General features: G+C 49.4%; 1 protein-coding gene across 10 annotated transcripts in view; it reads left to right on the forward strand.

The window, feature by feature from the left end:
• Ppara (peroxisome proliferator activated receptor alpha) overlaps positions 1–16,098 on the forward strand; it is a 71,942-nt gene continuing 55,844 nt past the window's right edge. For 2 of the 10 annotated variants that reach the window (XM_006520619.2, XM_030248423.1), the window contains exons 1-2: positions 1,176–1,263; positions 1,885–1,969. The gene's annotated coding sequence lies outside the window, so the exon portion shown is untranslated. Of the gene's footprint in view, positions 237–508; positions 1,264–1,284; positions 1,479–1,884; positions 1,970–16,098 lie in introns of those variants that run through there. The other 8 variants (XM_011245517.3, XM_030248422.1, XM_030248424.1 and 5 more) reach the window with 8 other exon arrangements.

The following is a 16,098-nucleotide window of genomic DNA, read 5'->3' on the forward strand; positions in this document are numbered from 1 at the left end:
CGCCCGCCACACCCACCCTGGCACCTTGGCCACCTGTTGCCGCGTGCCCCAGCTCGCTCTTCCTTTCTCCCCATTTCTCATCCTGGGACTCTAAAGATCAGATTCCGCCTGTCCGTCCACCTCCCCACGAACTCCCGGGACTCGGGGAACAAGCTGTGCGATCTAGACCAGCTCAACGAGGGCACCCGGAGGAAAGCTCAACCCAGACCCGCAGCCTTGAACTTCAGTCCTGGCCGGTGCGCGGGGCTGGGAGCAGGAGGGAGTGCGCGCCAAGGCGCACCCTTCCCACCGACTGTTCTCCCCCGTCGGGTGACCTTGGGCAGTCCCTTCACCTAACCCGCCTCAGTTTACCAACGGATGCCCGGGCCCCGAGGCACTAAATGGGCATCGAGGAGAGCTGCCCCGGGCCTCTTAGGCCCCGCCCTCCCCCGCAGCAGCCAATCAGACACTGCCGTCCAGGGGGTGTGTCTCGCCCTGAGCCGGGGCCCGGGCCTAGGGGGCGGAGTTTCCGGGGCGGTCACCTCGCCGCGGGACCCCGCAGGGGACGTCCGAGGGGCGGCGCGTGTCGTGGGGGCGCGGCTGGCACGGGCGCGCGTAGGCGGTGCCGGGCCGGGGCCCCGGACGCTACGGTCCCACGACAGGGGTGACGGGGGCGGAGGCAGCCGCTTACGCCCCTCCTGGCGCCTCCTCCTGGGCGCGCTTGGCCCTGCGGACCCGCAGGCGGAGTGCAGCCTCAGGTGCCCAGGGGCTGGAGGGCACGCGCGAGGGCGGGGAGCCAGGCGTCCCCTGTCCCGGGACAGTGAGGTGGGTGGACAGGGAGGGGAGGGGCTCGGTGGCGCATGCGCGCGGACTAGGGGCGCGGGTCTGGAGACCCACAGCCACTGGAGAGGGCACACGCTAGGAAGGGCACACGCGTGCGAGTTTTCAGGGCCCGCGGAACTGTCCGCCACTTCGAGTCCCCTGGAGCGCCGTGCGCCGGCTCCGAACATTGGTGTTCGCAGCTGTTTTGGGGGCTGGAGGGTTCGTGGAGTCCTGGAACTGGAGCGACGCTGGGTCCTCTGGTTGTCCCCTGGAGGGGAGGGCACACGGGCGGGGACATCGGGGCGCTCCCTTCTCACGGCGTGGTGCATTTGGGCGTATCTCACCGGGAGGCGTTTCCTGAGACCCTCGGGGAACTTAGAGGAGAGGTAACTGGAGGCTCCCTGACAGACTGATTCTGGGGTCACAGCCTAGGCTTTGCTGGGGACCTGAGAAACGCTGCCGGTGGGTTTGAGTCAACAGCAGCGGACCCTCTTTGAACACTAGTTTCCTCATTGCTCCTGATCGTAGTGGGGCGATGTTGGCCCCAACAGTAGGGTAGAGACGATGCCAAAGTTACCCTATGTCTCTGCCCTCCAGAGGCCAGTGCCACAGCGGGTCCTGTGTGGGGCCAGCTTTAGTCTCCTCTGTGCAGTGGCTGCGCGGCTGGCCTGATATGGGTAAAGGGAGCCGGGAGTGCCCGTGTGCTAGTCCGGAGGGTGACTCTGCCCCAATATCCACTCCAACTAGCCTGAAATAACTGCACCTCTCCTTTTCCCAAACTTTTTTTTTTTTAATTTAAAGGAGAGAATGTTCAGATACTAAAGAAAATCTACGGTGGTATATAATGTCTTTGGGGGCACTCTGCCACTGGGGTGCTCACGGGCCCCCAACCCCAACCTACTCCCTTCCTCTAAGGAAAGCAGAAAGGCTCCTTGGGGGAGGAGCACGGAACTTTCTTGGGCGACCCTGGGACACTGTAGTGGTTGCAGGCAACAGGGTCACAGTGACTTTCCCAAGGTGGTGGAGAGTTGGGGGAGATCCAGAGAACATATTGTAACCGGTTCCTTCTTTAACGTTCTACAGCCAAGTTGAAGTTCAAGGCCCTGCCTTCCCTGTGAACTGACGTTTGTGGCTGGTCAAGTTCGGGAACAAGACGTTGTCATCACAGGTAAAGAGGATTAATGGACGGCTTCCAGACTGGAATATTGTAAACGCTGTCTTTGGTTGCACTTCAGACTAGCAACAGGGCTTGGATAGTGGTTATTTTGTGGTGGAATAGTAAATGTCTTTTCAGGGCTCAGGAAGCCAGGTAAATGGGTAGTCCATGTTTCAGTTCTGGGAAAGTGCGTTTGCTTCATGGGAACCGCATTTCTTTATGGCAGGCTGCGTCGGCGTAGTTTAAAAAGGTGGTATTGCGTTAGAAATGGTGTTACTTGACTGGCTTATAAACTGGCTCATAAGACCGTCTCTTGGCTGTCTTCATATCAATTCAATGAAGTAGTCGGTTAGTTTCATCATTAGCCAGGCAGGGATGGCCCCCAAGAAGCAGCTAGAAGGGTATGACTTGGTGACCATATGAAAATCCAGAGCCAGTGGGACATGAACTGAGAGTGGAAAGCAAAGTGTCTCCTTTCCAACCTCTTAAACATGCATGGAAACACTCCAGACTCATAGTTTGTCAGGAGGGTAGGAGCCTGCGATGTAACCCATGCTAGCCTGGAACTTGCTATGTAGCAGAGGCTAGCTAGCCTTGAATTCTTTATATTCCCACCTCAGGCTCCCAAGTACTGAAAGCTGAAGTAGTTCTTTTTAACTTATGTTTGTCAAGCCTATAAACAGAGTTTATGTGTGTATATGTGTGTGCATGTATCAATGTGTGTTTGTATGTGTGTATGTGTCTAGGTGTGTATGCTATGTGTATGTGTGTAAAGGGTGGGAAGAGAATGAGAGAAGAGAAAGCATGTTTCTATTTTGTTTTATTAACTATTAAGTTGAGAAAAATATTTCCATGTGAATGTAAAAAACAATGTATTTTTGCTTCAACTGCCTGTCTAATAACTCACTAGGTTTAGATATAGTATTTAGCCAATGCATATATAGACATACGTTAGTATATAACTCATGCTTATTGCATAGCTTCCTGGGGTGGGGGCTACTGAGCCACCCATAAACAAGACAGCCATGGACTTGCTCATGAGACTGAGTTCCATGCTAGAATTATAAGAAACTTGAAGCCAGATGGTGGAGGCACACGCCTTTAATCCCAGCACTCAGGAGGCAGAAGCAGGTGTATCTCTGAATTGGAGGCCAGCCTGGTCTACAGAGTGAGTTAGTTCCCCAATAGCTAGGGCTACACAGAGAAACCCTGTCTGGGGGGGGGGGAGAAGAAAGAAAGCAAGAAAGGAAGGAAGGAAGGAAGGAAGGAAGGAAGGAAGGAAGGAAGGAAGGAAGGAAGGAAGGAAGGAAGGAGAAAAAAGAAAGGAAGAAAGGAAGAAAAGAAGGAAGGAAGGAAGGAAGGAAGGAAGAAAGAAAGAAAGAAAGAAAGAAAGAAAGAAAGAAAGAAAGAAAGAAAGAAAGAAAGGAAGAAAGGAAGAAAGGAAGAAAGGAAGAAAGGAAGAAAGGAAGAAAGGAAGAAAGGAAGAAAGGAAGAAAGGAAGAAAGGAAGAAAGGAAGAAAGGAAGAAAGGAAGAAAGGAAGAAAGGAAGAAAGAAAGAAAGAAAGAAAGAAAGAAAGAAAGAAAGAAAGAAAGAAAGAAAGAAAGTAAGTTAGTTGAAGGCTAGGGCTCTAGTTCAGTTGGAGGAGTGCTTGCCTGGCATGCACAAGGCTATTGGTTTGATCCTCAGCGCCTCATAAACCAGGTGCGCTGGGGCCCATGCTCATAATCCCAGGACTGGGGAGACAGAGGCAGGAAAGACAAAAGCATATGATAAGTTTGAGGCTGTGCCAGGCTACATGGAACCTGGTCTCAAAAACAAATCAATAGCCAGGCACAGTGATACGTTCTTTTAATCCTTATACTCAGGAGACAGAGGCAGGAGGTTCTCTATGAGTTCAAGTCCAGCTTGGTCTACACACAGAGTTTTGGGCTGGCCAGTGTTACACAATGAAACCCTCTCTTAAAAAAATAAAGCAAATAATAATAACAATAAAACAAACAAACAAGAGAAATGTATAACTATCCTAAGGGTGATTAAAAGATGAAGAAACTGAGTGTGAGAATGGATGTCTTAATCCTTTTGTGACTAAGGACCTCTGCCTCCCCTTTTAATGTTAGGATTATTTGTGTCTTTATAATAAATTTTGGAGAAGATTTTACTGAAACATCAGTTGAAATGTGTCTTTGCTTGTCGTCAGTGAATTTTAGCTACAACGAATCTTCCTCCCCCTGTTTGCTCGCACAGGCTCTGTGTGGGTTGATGATGCTCTTGGTGGCAGATGCTTGCTGTCACGTTACAGCTTAAGTTGTGGCCTCTTGAATGTCTGCTTTGGGTAGTAGAAGGGAGAGGGTCTCTGTTTTTATTTCTGATTTTGGCAGCTTGATAGGCACTGTTTTAAAAGATATAGTTTCACTGACATAGTGTTGCACGCCTTTAATCCCAGCACACTGGAGGTGCTGGCAGGTGGATCTTTGTGAGTTCAAGGGGCCTGGTCTACATAGTGAGTTCCAGGCCAACCAGGGCTACATAGAGAGACCCTGTCTCATAAATAACTTAATTAATTAACGAATTAATAAGCTAGAGTTTCTATGAATGGAACAAACATTTGCCACGTCTATGGCATTAGCCTTTTTAATGCACTGAGCAAGCTAGAATGTCTAGGGCCATGTGCTTAGAGAAAATTAGGCTCAGAATTTAAATCTGCAACTTGGTGATAAGAGGGGCTTTGTGAGGTTTTTGGATTGGTTGGGTTGTTGAACATCGAACCTGGGACTTGAAGTTCACAGCATGAGCTGTGCTGAGGTATGTCCCCAGCTGCAGCTGGGTTTTCAGTCGGAGCTTCCTGAGAGAAGTGCTAGGCTAGCAGAGCTTGCTTCCCTCCCACCCTGCCCCCCCAAAACATTTTTGCTTCGTATGTGCCTCAGGCTTCCTGCATGCATGTGGCTCTCCACACTGTTGTATGGATGTACTCATTCTTCAAAGGTGTGTGTGTGTGTGTGTGTGTGTGTGTGTGTGTGTGTGTGTGTGTGTGTGTGCATGTATGCATGCTCGTTTTGCCTCTGTAGCCATCAGTGGCTGAGCATCAAGAGGTGGTGATTGCAGTGTCCAGGAAAAGTGTGAGCACTTTACACAGTGAAGCCCTTGCTCCTGGGCAGAGCCGGCTTGGGATCTGCAGAGGGTGAAGGCACACTGGAAAGTTTACATTGGAGAAGCATCTGGATATAGCAAGAAAGGTGTGATGTCATTCTGTTATGACATTTGGTCCCACGCCCTCACCTCCCACCTCTGCGCTGCTGCCACCTCTCAGCTGCCATCTGCTAGGCCACAGACTTCTGTCCAACTCCTTAAACTTCTGCTTCTCAGCAGAAAGTGCACTTCTTTAGATCACCTTTGAGGGGTTGTGGAGCTGAGAAACAGTGGCTGACAACACTGAACTCATCCAAGTAGCTGTCTGGGCAGCCTGGGCTCTGGGACACCTGTGTCTCACCTACCGCAAGCCAATTTGTTGCTGCCAAGGCTTTTTGTGCTCTCAGGGAGTTTGAGAAAGAGTCTCCCCTCGCTACCCTCCCATAATCTCCCATGAGATTTCAGTTGGAAACACAGGTAAAGAAGAAGGCTCTGTCAGTAAGATCATCACAATTATCACATGTGATCCCTGTTAGCTTAGAATGTGACTGTGACCCCAGGATTTGATGATGACAGACAAGTTTTGCCATGTGTTCTCACTCCAATACATCCCCAGGGTGTCCAATGTATGGCCAGTAGGCCATGTGTTTACCAGAATAGCTATGAGTGTGACCTAGTGCGTATGTAGATGATATAACTGGGCAATGCCATACCATGCTGGGGGAACTTATGTACTGGCCGATTTTGTGTGTTAACTTGACACACACCAGAGTCATCAAGAGAGAAAGGAGCCTTAGTTGAGGCAATGCTTCCTTCAGATCTAGCTGTAATTTTCTCAATTAGTGATCAATGGGGTAGGGCCCAGCCCCTTGTGGGTGGAACCATCCCTGGGCTGGTGGTCCTGGGTTCTATAAGAGAGCAGGCTGAGCAAGCCAGTAAGCAGTGCCCCTCTGTGGCCAGATAAACCCTTTCCTCTCCAACTTGCTTTTTGGTCATGGTGTTTCATGGCAGCAATAGAAACCTATGAAGAGACCTACTAAAAGGCAGCCTCCTGCAGCTTACTGGAGCTCATGTTTAGGTATTGCCTGTCCCTATGGAGACTGCCTGTCCAGGAGAGTCTGCCTCTCTCACTGAGACCCAGCGTGGGGACATGGGGGGTTGGGGTGGCGGGTTTGAATCTGTTCCCTGTTGATCTGCTAGCACTGTAGGGTTTTGTAGGAACTTGTAGAATCTCATTGAATATGTAAAAGGCTGGCAGAATTGAGACCAGCAAGAACTCACTGCCGTGTACCCTCGTGTGTGGGAACACTTATTTGGAAGGGCAGGATCTCAGAGCCAGCAAATACTGCACCCTCATCTCCACTGTGGGGCACATCTCCGCAGTTGGCAGTTCCCCTTGTGTAGTTCCCATGGCAGCCAGGTTAAGGTGTGATGGTTGCAATCAAAACAGTGTGTTTGTAATTAGCACTAGACTTGGGAGCTAGTGTGTATGAAATAGACTTTTTTGAAACTAGGAAACCTGAGGATCTGTTTAAATAAAATTGTGTATATATATATATATATGTGTGTGTGTGTGTGTGTGTGTGTGTGTGTGTGTGTGTGTGTGTGTATGTAAAATTTCAAGACCATGGATTCAAATGCCAAACACGTGCCTGAAAAAGAAATGTGGGTAAAGTTTTGTGAGTTAGAACATGTATTATTGTTGTTGTTATTGTTATTTTAATGTATGAGCACTTTGCCTACATGTATGTTTGTGCATCACATGCATGCCTAGTGCCCATGGAGGCCAGAAGAGGGCATTGGATCTTCCAGAACTAGAGTTACAGATGGTTGTACATTGCTATGTGGATGATGCTGGGAATCGAACCCAGGTCCTCTGGAAGAGCAACCAGTGCTTTAACTACCAAGCCATCTCCAAAATCCTAAAGTATTTGCATTTAATGGGCTATAAGGGTCTTGCATGGGATGTATATTCTTGGGAGAAACTGGAGAAATCAAGTTAGCACCCATCAGACTGCTTTCATTTTGCCGGATGTTAAGAGATTTAGACAGAGCAAGCCTTTCTAAATGGAACTTCTTACTTCACTCTCCCTGCTTGGAGAACACAAGAAAGCCCTTGGAAAAGCATCATTCTGGATGCTGAGAGTCAGGGGTAGAGCGCAGAATAGTTAACTGTCCCAAAGGTCATTGAAACTTGTGAACAACTCAAGATTAGTATAAGGTCAGAGAGGGGGGCCCTCTGGCCTTTGATAGCCATCTGTAACTGAACAAGCCTGTGGTTCTATGAGAACTACTCTGAGGTGACAAGGAACCAGCATCAAGGGAGAGACCTAGTAATGAGAGGCGGATGGGTGGATGCGCCCAATTCTGAAACACACCAAGTCAGTAGCAGACAGCTTTCTGTGAACATTCACAGCGAAGCAAGATGCCTTGTAAAAAACCGAAGATTCATTCATGCAGCAGCAAGCATGTCTCAGTGTCCCGAAAGCTGCCGTTTCCCCATTCCCACCACACTAAATGCAGACAGGTTTTATTGGAAGGGCTCTTACGCTGTGTCTTCTAGGTCGCTTTTCTATGCAGATGTCTAACAGTTTGCCAACACAAGAGCCCTGCTTTCCGATGTCTAGAATCACGAGCTACCCTCATGCAGTCCAGACTCCATGGCATAGTTTGATAACCGAGGCAGGGTCTTACTCTCCGCCCCCTCGCTTTCTATACGATATAAAAAGAGTGATGCTTTAGAGAATCATCCGTCCTGAGAACTTTGAACTTTGGCTGCAGTGGGGTCATGTTTGAGTAGGTGAAAGTTATTGACCATGGGAATCAGCCTGGCAGTGTGTGACAGCGGTGCCCTTGGACTTCACAGTTTAGGGAAGCATTTTTGCTCAAGTATTATCATTGCCTCCTCCACCCCAGTGCCCCATACATACTTTGAAAAATGCTGCAGATGTGGCCAGATGTGCCTGCTGCTTCCCGAGCAGGAGCCTAAAGTCCTTGAAATTTCAGATTGTGGCCTCCATTTTCTCTCCTCCAAAAATTCTGCTTTGTCCAAGGTAGTTTTTGTTTGCTTGCTTTTTTGATTTCGGTTTTTCGAGACAGGGTTTCTCTGTGTAACCCTGGCTGTCCTGGAACTCACTCTGTAGACCGACCAGGCTGGCCTCGAACTCAGAAATCCACCTGCCTCTGCCTCCCAAGTGCTGGGATTAAAGGTGTGCGCCACCACACCCAGCCAAAGTGTTTTCCATTAGGAAAGACATTCTGTTGCTGTTGTTTTGAAGTTAAAAAACAAACAAACAAACAAACAAAAAAAACCAAAAAAACAAGCCTCACCGGCTGGTGGAGTTTTGACAGAGAAATGTCACTTTTAAAAGAGTTCAGGTGAGCAAAGACGTGTAGGTGGATGCATCCCAGGAGGAAAGGGGGCTTGAGAAGGAAGCAGCAGCAAAGAAAGGGCTCTGAGGGTCTAAACCTGCGCCGAGCCAATGCTCTTCGAAAGAGTTGGGAAGGCTCATGTGTGGGTGATCAACGCAGGACGAAGCCACGTATGGTGGCCTACGCCTATAATCCGCACTGGGGAATCTAAGGCAGGTGGATTGCTGTAAGTTCTCCAACAGCTTGGGCTAAACAGCAACAACAAAGGGGGCGTGGGTGGAAAGGTTGGCAGTGTCTGGGGCATTTAGCTGAAGCAGAAAGGATTTTAGATGCATGAGGGCGTTAAGTCAAACGTGGGAAAGCTCAGAAGCAGGATGGGGAGAACAATGAGAGGGTGAACCCAAGGTGGTGGACAAAGGGCACCCACCCTTGCCACTGGACCTGAAACCCAAATGGGACCTAGAAAGGAGGCAGGAGTGTACATCCAGGCTGGTAAGTGGAGGCCGCTGTTGCAGTTCTTAGCCACGAGGATGGCAGTGGTGACAGAGGAAGCCTCCAGTGGATGGCTTCCCGCTGAGAGCAGTAAGGCTCCTTGCAGGGTCCTAGGTTGTATGTAGACAGCAGGCAGGAGACTTTGCAGGATTCAGAAGGAAAAGTGATACGTGGGCGGCTTTCTTTCACTCTACAGACCAAACATTATCAGCTTTTCCCCTGCCCTATTCTCTACTTGGATGAATCTAATAAAGGTAGCTTTTAGTGTCTAGGGCAGAAGTCTAATGGAGGTGAATATTTAACTATGCTCAAGGGCAGCTGATAATCTCAAAAGCAATAGAGGCAGAGACTTGGAGAAACGGGAGCCAAAAGGAAGACTCCAGGCAGGACTTCCTTGAGGAAGAGAGTACAATCCTACAATGAATTGTGACCTCTGGAGAAATGAATGAACTTAGAGGGGGCTTTCCTGATGGGAGAAAGCATTCTCTGGTGGGTATTTTAAAACACTACCTGCCCACATGTGAAAGGAGGTTTGGTAGAGATTCTTCAAGAATGAAGCCTCAGAGAGATAAGAGGGTGGTTGAAAACCCTACCTGGAGAGATGGTGATGTGCTTTGTGGCATAAGATGAATACATCTACACACCAGTTTTTCTGAGAGCATCTTAATTAACACGGCTTTGTGATTTTCAGAATTCTCAGGGCTAGTCCCCTGGACCCAGCCAGTCCCCCCCCCCCACCTCTTGCCAGGCCCTTGAAACTTTCCATCCACCTCAGAACTCCAAATCCAAGCCTCCCATATGACCTTGCCATGACTCTCAAACTCCTCTGTGTGGCTTATCCTGAGTCAGCCTGCACTCTCCCCTCTCCTAGATTCTGGCACACACACACACACACACACACACACACACACACACACACACACACACACACACACACACACCTGTCTCACTTACTGCCCCCAGTGAGGCTGATCTGGGGCCAGGACAAGCTTCAGGGTCTCCCCCATCATTTAGTAGCTTTCACCTGGCCTGTGCCTCAGTTTCTTTGTCCATCAATGGGATGAATACCAGTGCTTTTCATAGACGGTTCTGCCTGGCAGGCTGTAGGAGCTCTGTACCTGCTGGCTTGCCTTAACTCTCTCCCACTACCCATCAGACACTCATGAATTTCAGTGGTGGCCAGAAAGGCATAGTCACGACTACCCAGGATCGACATTTTCTACTCTGGCACCTTAGAGTTCTTTTCCTACCCTTTGCTTCTTCCATAGATGAAGAAGACGTGGATCCTCAGGTCTTTCCTTGCCTTCAGATCTTAGTTGAAGACTTCCTCCCTGAGCCTCCTGACAGAGAGTCAGGTGCCTTCCCCTCAAAGCATGAATGTGCATATACACATGTGTGTGTTTGTGTGAATGCACTCATATGTGCGTGTGTGTGCATATGTACATGTATGCATGCACATATGTGTATGCATGTGTGCCTGTGTGTGTGGTATGTCTGTTCCCATGTAAACTGAAGAAAGTGTCTCTCCCCAAGACCACTATAGCTGCAAGAAGCCATATACTTCTTACCCATACTCCACTTAGCTCAGGAGCAACTGGTGCACTCTATATGTTTGAGATGTCTTCAAGGCTGCATCCAATGTTACTTCCTTCCTGAAGTCTTCAAGATTGAAATTGGGTACAAGTATGTGTGGTGTGTGTGTGTGTGTGTGTGTGTGTGTGTGTGTGTGTGTGTGTGTGTGTAAGTGGAAGCCAGAGGTCAATGCCTGTGTGTAGTATATACTTGTTTCTGTGTGTATGTGTGCGTATGTGTGTGTGCGTATGTGTGTGCATGCACACACATGTGGAAGCCAGAAGTCAGTGCCTAGTATCTTCCATGGTTGCTTGCCACCTTACTTCTTTTCATAAAAAAAGGTTTATTTTGTTTTGAATCTGTGCACATGTGTGTGTGTATGCACATGTGTGTGTGCACGTGTGTGGTGTGTGTGTGTGTGTGTGTGTGTGTGGTGTGTGTGTGTGTGTGTGTATGTGTATGTTAAGTGTGTGTGTGTGTGTGTGTGAGTGATCCACATGTAGGAACACCTAGAGGCCAGAGGAACTGGACTTCCCGGAGCTGGCGTTTTGGGCAGTCGCAAGCTTCCCAGTGTGGGCTCTGGGAAACTGCTGAGCCACCTCTCTAGCCTTTTCTACCTTACATTTTGAGAACGGCTCTCTCGGAATCTAGCGCTTATTGATTTGGCGAGGCTGACTTACCAGGGTGCTTCTACCCCTGCCCCTGCTGGGGTGCAGACATGTGCCTCCTCTGTGCCTAGATGTTATGTGTATCCGGAACTGGGATCCTTGCTCAGGATCAGTCCTCGTGCCTGTGTGGCAGGCACATTCCTGCCGAGCCTTCTCCCCAACCCCGGATACAGGCTTCTTGCCCATGCCATACTCAGAGACGATTTGAATCTCTGCTTCTACTCATTCTCCCTCCCTAGGAGTCCAGCAGTCACTTGTTCCTAGGCTCATTTATTTATTCAACAGCTATTTATTGCAGCCAGTGGGTGCCAGACTCTGCCCTGAGTGTGGAGCAAGCAGTGAGGAGCCCCAGGGATCTCCCTGCCCTTCCACAGCTTCGCTTTTGCAGTCCCTCGTCTGGGCTACCAGGAGGGGCAGGTGGGTAACGAAGCCTGACCTGTGGTGTGGAAGGACCCTGCATAGAGGGTCCAATGGACCTCCGGGGATGCTTGCCCAGGCCTTACCAATGCCTCCAATCTGCAGCGCAGAGCACATTTGTCCTAGAATCTGGAATTTCCCTTAACTAGAACAAGTTGAAGGAAAAGTAGACTCACTAAAACGTCACGGATCCGCAGAACCCACTTTCAGGTTTTTTCATCGAGATCTCAAGGCATTATGAGCTGAGCTAAACTCCTCTTGACCCACATCGGCCGGCGGGATCTAATCTTAGGTGATTATTAACTCTAATCAGGAATCTAATGACCAATATTCAGGAAGCGTTGGCCATTTAATCACCACGCCTGCCTGTCCCCTTCCTGCCTCGGATGAGTCCAGCAGCCTCAGAGCAGTGACCGGCTTCCTCTGGCCAGCGGGTCAGTGGCTTCCTGAGATGGAGCCTGGGAGGGTAAGAACTGGCTGTGGGGTATAGCAGGCTCCACAGCATTCAGCCTGACTGGCCTACATGAAGTAAACTGTTCTTGGACAAATATAAGCGTCTCATCCAGGCCTGTTTGCTAGAAGAATCTAAAGTGGGTGTGAGCCCAGGCTACTCCTTGATTTGCGTGGTGGGTTTGGGGCATGGGGAGGAGATCTGTATTGTATCTGGGGGGTCTTGAGCCCATTAGATCAGATGGCAGTAGGGCTGGTCATGGATGTTTCTGGACAGGGCGTCCTGGTTGCTGGCCCTTGTGCGTGGGAACCCAGGCAGTGAGGTGGATCTGAGGGGTTTAGTGTTTCTTTTACAAACAGGCTGTTAAGATGACTGTATGTCATTTACATAGAGTGGAATTCGTCTATCCTCAGTCTACAGTTGTTCGGGGTTTGAGAAACCTACCAGATCCCTTTCGTCTTGCTAGAAGTCAGCTAAGGTTTGATCCGATCGTAGTGGCCCCTCTGCTGTTTACACCAACCTCTCCACTTCTCTCTCCTACACTGCCGGTCCCTGGCACTCCTCTGCCTTCACCTCAGTCGCATCTTCTGCAGCATCTCAGATTCCAGCGGGCAGGAGTTAGAGTCAGGGCCCACTCTAGGACACCATCTTAGTCTCTGTAGTACTTTTCTTCTGAGGTACCAGAACTAAGGGCCACAAGCTGTGAGCTCCAAGAATAGGGGTTTCTCCTGATTCAGGAGGTAGGGCTACATGCCTATGCCAGTCCTCATTTCTCTAGCATCCATGATGACTGCAGCCCTTCTGCTCCGTAGAGTACCAGGGCGGCCCTGCTGTGTCTTCCTTTCACTTCAGAAAGCATCTATCCTCAGTCTGTGGCCATCTTCCTGCTTTAATGTTATTTAGTGTGTACGTGTGTATACGTGTATGTCTGTGCACAGTCATGCGTGCAAGGGTGCACGTGTGGAGGTCAGAGGGCAATGTTGGGGAAATCTGTTCTGGCCTTCCACTTTGTGGAGATGGGGGTCCCCTTTGTTAGTGCCTGTAAAGTGTATACTCCAAGCTAGCTGGCCTGAGAGCTATCCAGGTTCTCTTGTCTCTACCTCCTTCACCATAGGAGTGCTGGCATTAACAGCAGGCCCCATTTTGTTTATGTGGTTTTGAGGATAGCACTTGGGTCATCAGGTTTGTACAGCTGGCCTGTCCACTGCTGAGCCATCTCCCTGGACCCGTGGTTCCCCTCTTTGATGAAGATGTCGGTCGCTTTGCCTTAGGCCTAACCTCCACCACTGCAAACTTGCTTTAACCTTATGATTGGTGACTCACTTGTCAATACCATCCATCTCTAACGTATAATGAGTTGATATTGAACACTTCTGCGAGGAACACAGACCGAATGATCACACACACACACACACACACACACACACACACACACACACACACACACACACACACACACACCAAGCTCACTGCAGAACCCTCTGCCATGGGAGAGAACAAGATGAAAAGTCTGGGCTCAGTATGCAGATAGCTCTGGAGCTGTCATCCCATGGCCCCCCGTGGCTTCTGCCTGCATGCCCACAGTGTGAGGGCAGCTGACCCTCCCTGGGGAAGGTGTGGAACTTTGAGGTCACTGTTCATCCTCAACTGTGGACCTGGCAGGGGGAGCTAGCGATGGCCAAGGAGAGAGGCTGTGACTGGTTGTTCTGAGGGTCAGAAGCTGATGTGGTTGCAGGTCACAGCAGCCTTGCACAGGACAGGGGTGAGATGTTCAGGGTTGCTATTATGGCTTAGTATGTCACCTGCCCCTTCCCTGCGTGAGGCTGGTGTGAGGAGGAGAGCTAGTATGCTGTCTTCTTAGGGTGTGAGTGAATGGGGAAGGCAGGGGTGAGGAGAAGGGGAAGGGGAAGGGGAAGGGGAAGGTGGGGACTGTTATAGCTTCTGGCCCTTGAAGAGAGAGGAAGGAGAGAGTGTGCTGGTATCCATGATTCCTGGCCGGTTTCAAAGTCACTCTGTGATTGGATCTGAGCCCCTCACCTTGAGATCATGTACAGACAGCAAACATATAGCTTCAGGGTCTCCTCATGGCCCACTGATAAATGCACACGATGCGCTTCATAAAACTGGAAAAGAAAAAGAGGAACTAGCCATAAATATGCAAAACCTATCCATCATCCTTAGCCATCAGGAAAATGTTAATCAGAATTGCACCAAGTTTATGTCTCATCCGGGTCAGTCAGAATGGCTTCAGGAAGAAAACAGACAACGTTAAGTGCTGGCGAGGTTGTGAGGCAAGAGCAAGTCGCACAGTGTTAGTGGAAGGGTAGACTGCGGCCGCCATCCAGGGTACCAGTGTGGCGGTGTCTCCAAAGCTAAAAGTAGAAGTGCGGTGTGGGTGTGTGCATGGGTGCACCTGAAGAACTCTCAGGCAGTGTAGCTCAGAGACACTTGGACAGCAGCCAAAATAAGGACTCAGCCTAACCCTAGAGGCCCTTGGCAGATGAGCGGATAAAGAAATAGGAGGCATTCAGGCAAAGGAGTTTTATTTAGTTACAAAGAGGAGTGGAATCTTGCCATTTGTCAGAAAAATGTATGGACCTAAAAAACATTGTGTAATCCTGGTGGTGGTGGCAGCAGCAGTGCACACCTTTAATCCCAGCATTTGGGAGGCAGAGGCAGGTAGATCTCTATGAGTTCGAGGTTAGCCTGGTCTACATAGCAAGTTCCAGGACAGCCAGGGCTACAAAGGGAAATTCTGTCTCAAAAAAACAAAGCAAAGCAAAGCAAAACAAAACAATAACAACAACAAATGATTGTGCAAGTGAAATGAGACCCGGGAAGGCAGATGATGCAGGCTTTCTCTTATGAAGGGTCTATATTTAAAAACATATATGATATTGGAGTATACATGGGAAAGGATGGGGTTGAAAGACAATGGAGATGGGCAAGAGAAATTAATGGGAGGGCTAGAAAGGCACAAAATATCCCATATTTCCCCTCACAAGAGGAGTCAGGATCTAAGCACATACTTGACATGGATGGGAGGAAGGAACATTTACGGGTGGGAGGCAAGTGCGTGGGGTTGGGGGTAGTGTGGTGAGGAAACTCTTGAAGAATAATCATATATGGGTGAAATATGGCAATGAAGTCCAGTATTCTGTACACTAACTAAAATACAATAATAAACAGTAAAGGAGCAGTCCCCAGGAGATGCATGTGCCACAATAAATGAGACGAGAGGACACCAGTGGTGATGTCTGAGGGGACTTTGGAAGGAGCTGTGGGAGAACAGCCAGCCACTGCTGGAGATGTGCTGAGGTCCTTTTCTCACACACACTGAGAAAGTGACCGTCGTGTGAAGCCGGAGGAAACAGCTTCCAAGGGTTAAAGGGATTCACAATGCTATTCACCACCTCAAAAGAGCAAAGGGTAGGGGCTGAGGAGATGCCCAGTGGTTAAAGTCCTTGACCTGTAAGACTGGAGCACTGGCCCCTGAGCCCACATAAATGCCTGGTGTGAGTGGCAGCCCAGCGGTCATGCTAGCCTCAGAAAGTGGAGAGCAAGCTAGCTAGTGAGACTAGCCATATTGGTGAGCTCTGGGTTCGATTGAGAGACCCTGTCTCAATGAAAAGGCAGAGAAGCAATTGAGGATGATAGCCAACTGTAGTGTCAGGCTTCCACATGCATATGGACCCATGCACATGCATGCATGCACACACATGGACCCACACTCATACAAAAACATGTGCCCACCACATACACATGAAGTTGGGAAAGGGGTGGAGGGGGGATGCAAAGGATAATGTGTGGGTGGCAAATCCAAACTTCAAAGGGAATCTAGACTGATGGCTTATGTGATGCAGAAAAAGATACTCAGCCAGTGAGAGAAGTCGGTCACTTCACACCTCCAGTTACCAGGTTTTTAAGGAAAGAAGAGTGGGGCTGGAGAAGTGGTTACAGACACTGGCCGTTCTTCCACAAGACCCAGGTTCTGTTCTGAATACCCACATGGTGGCTCTCAACCATCTTTAACTCCAGTTCT

This window comes from Mus musculus, chromosome 15 (assembly GCF_000001635.26).
Source record: "Mus musculus strain C57BL/6J chromosome 15, GRCm38.p6 C57BL/6J".
Lineage (NCBI taxonomy): Eukaryota > Metazoa > Chordata > Mammalia > Rodentia > Muridae > Mus > Mus musculus.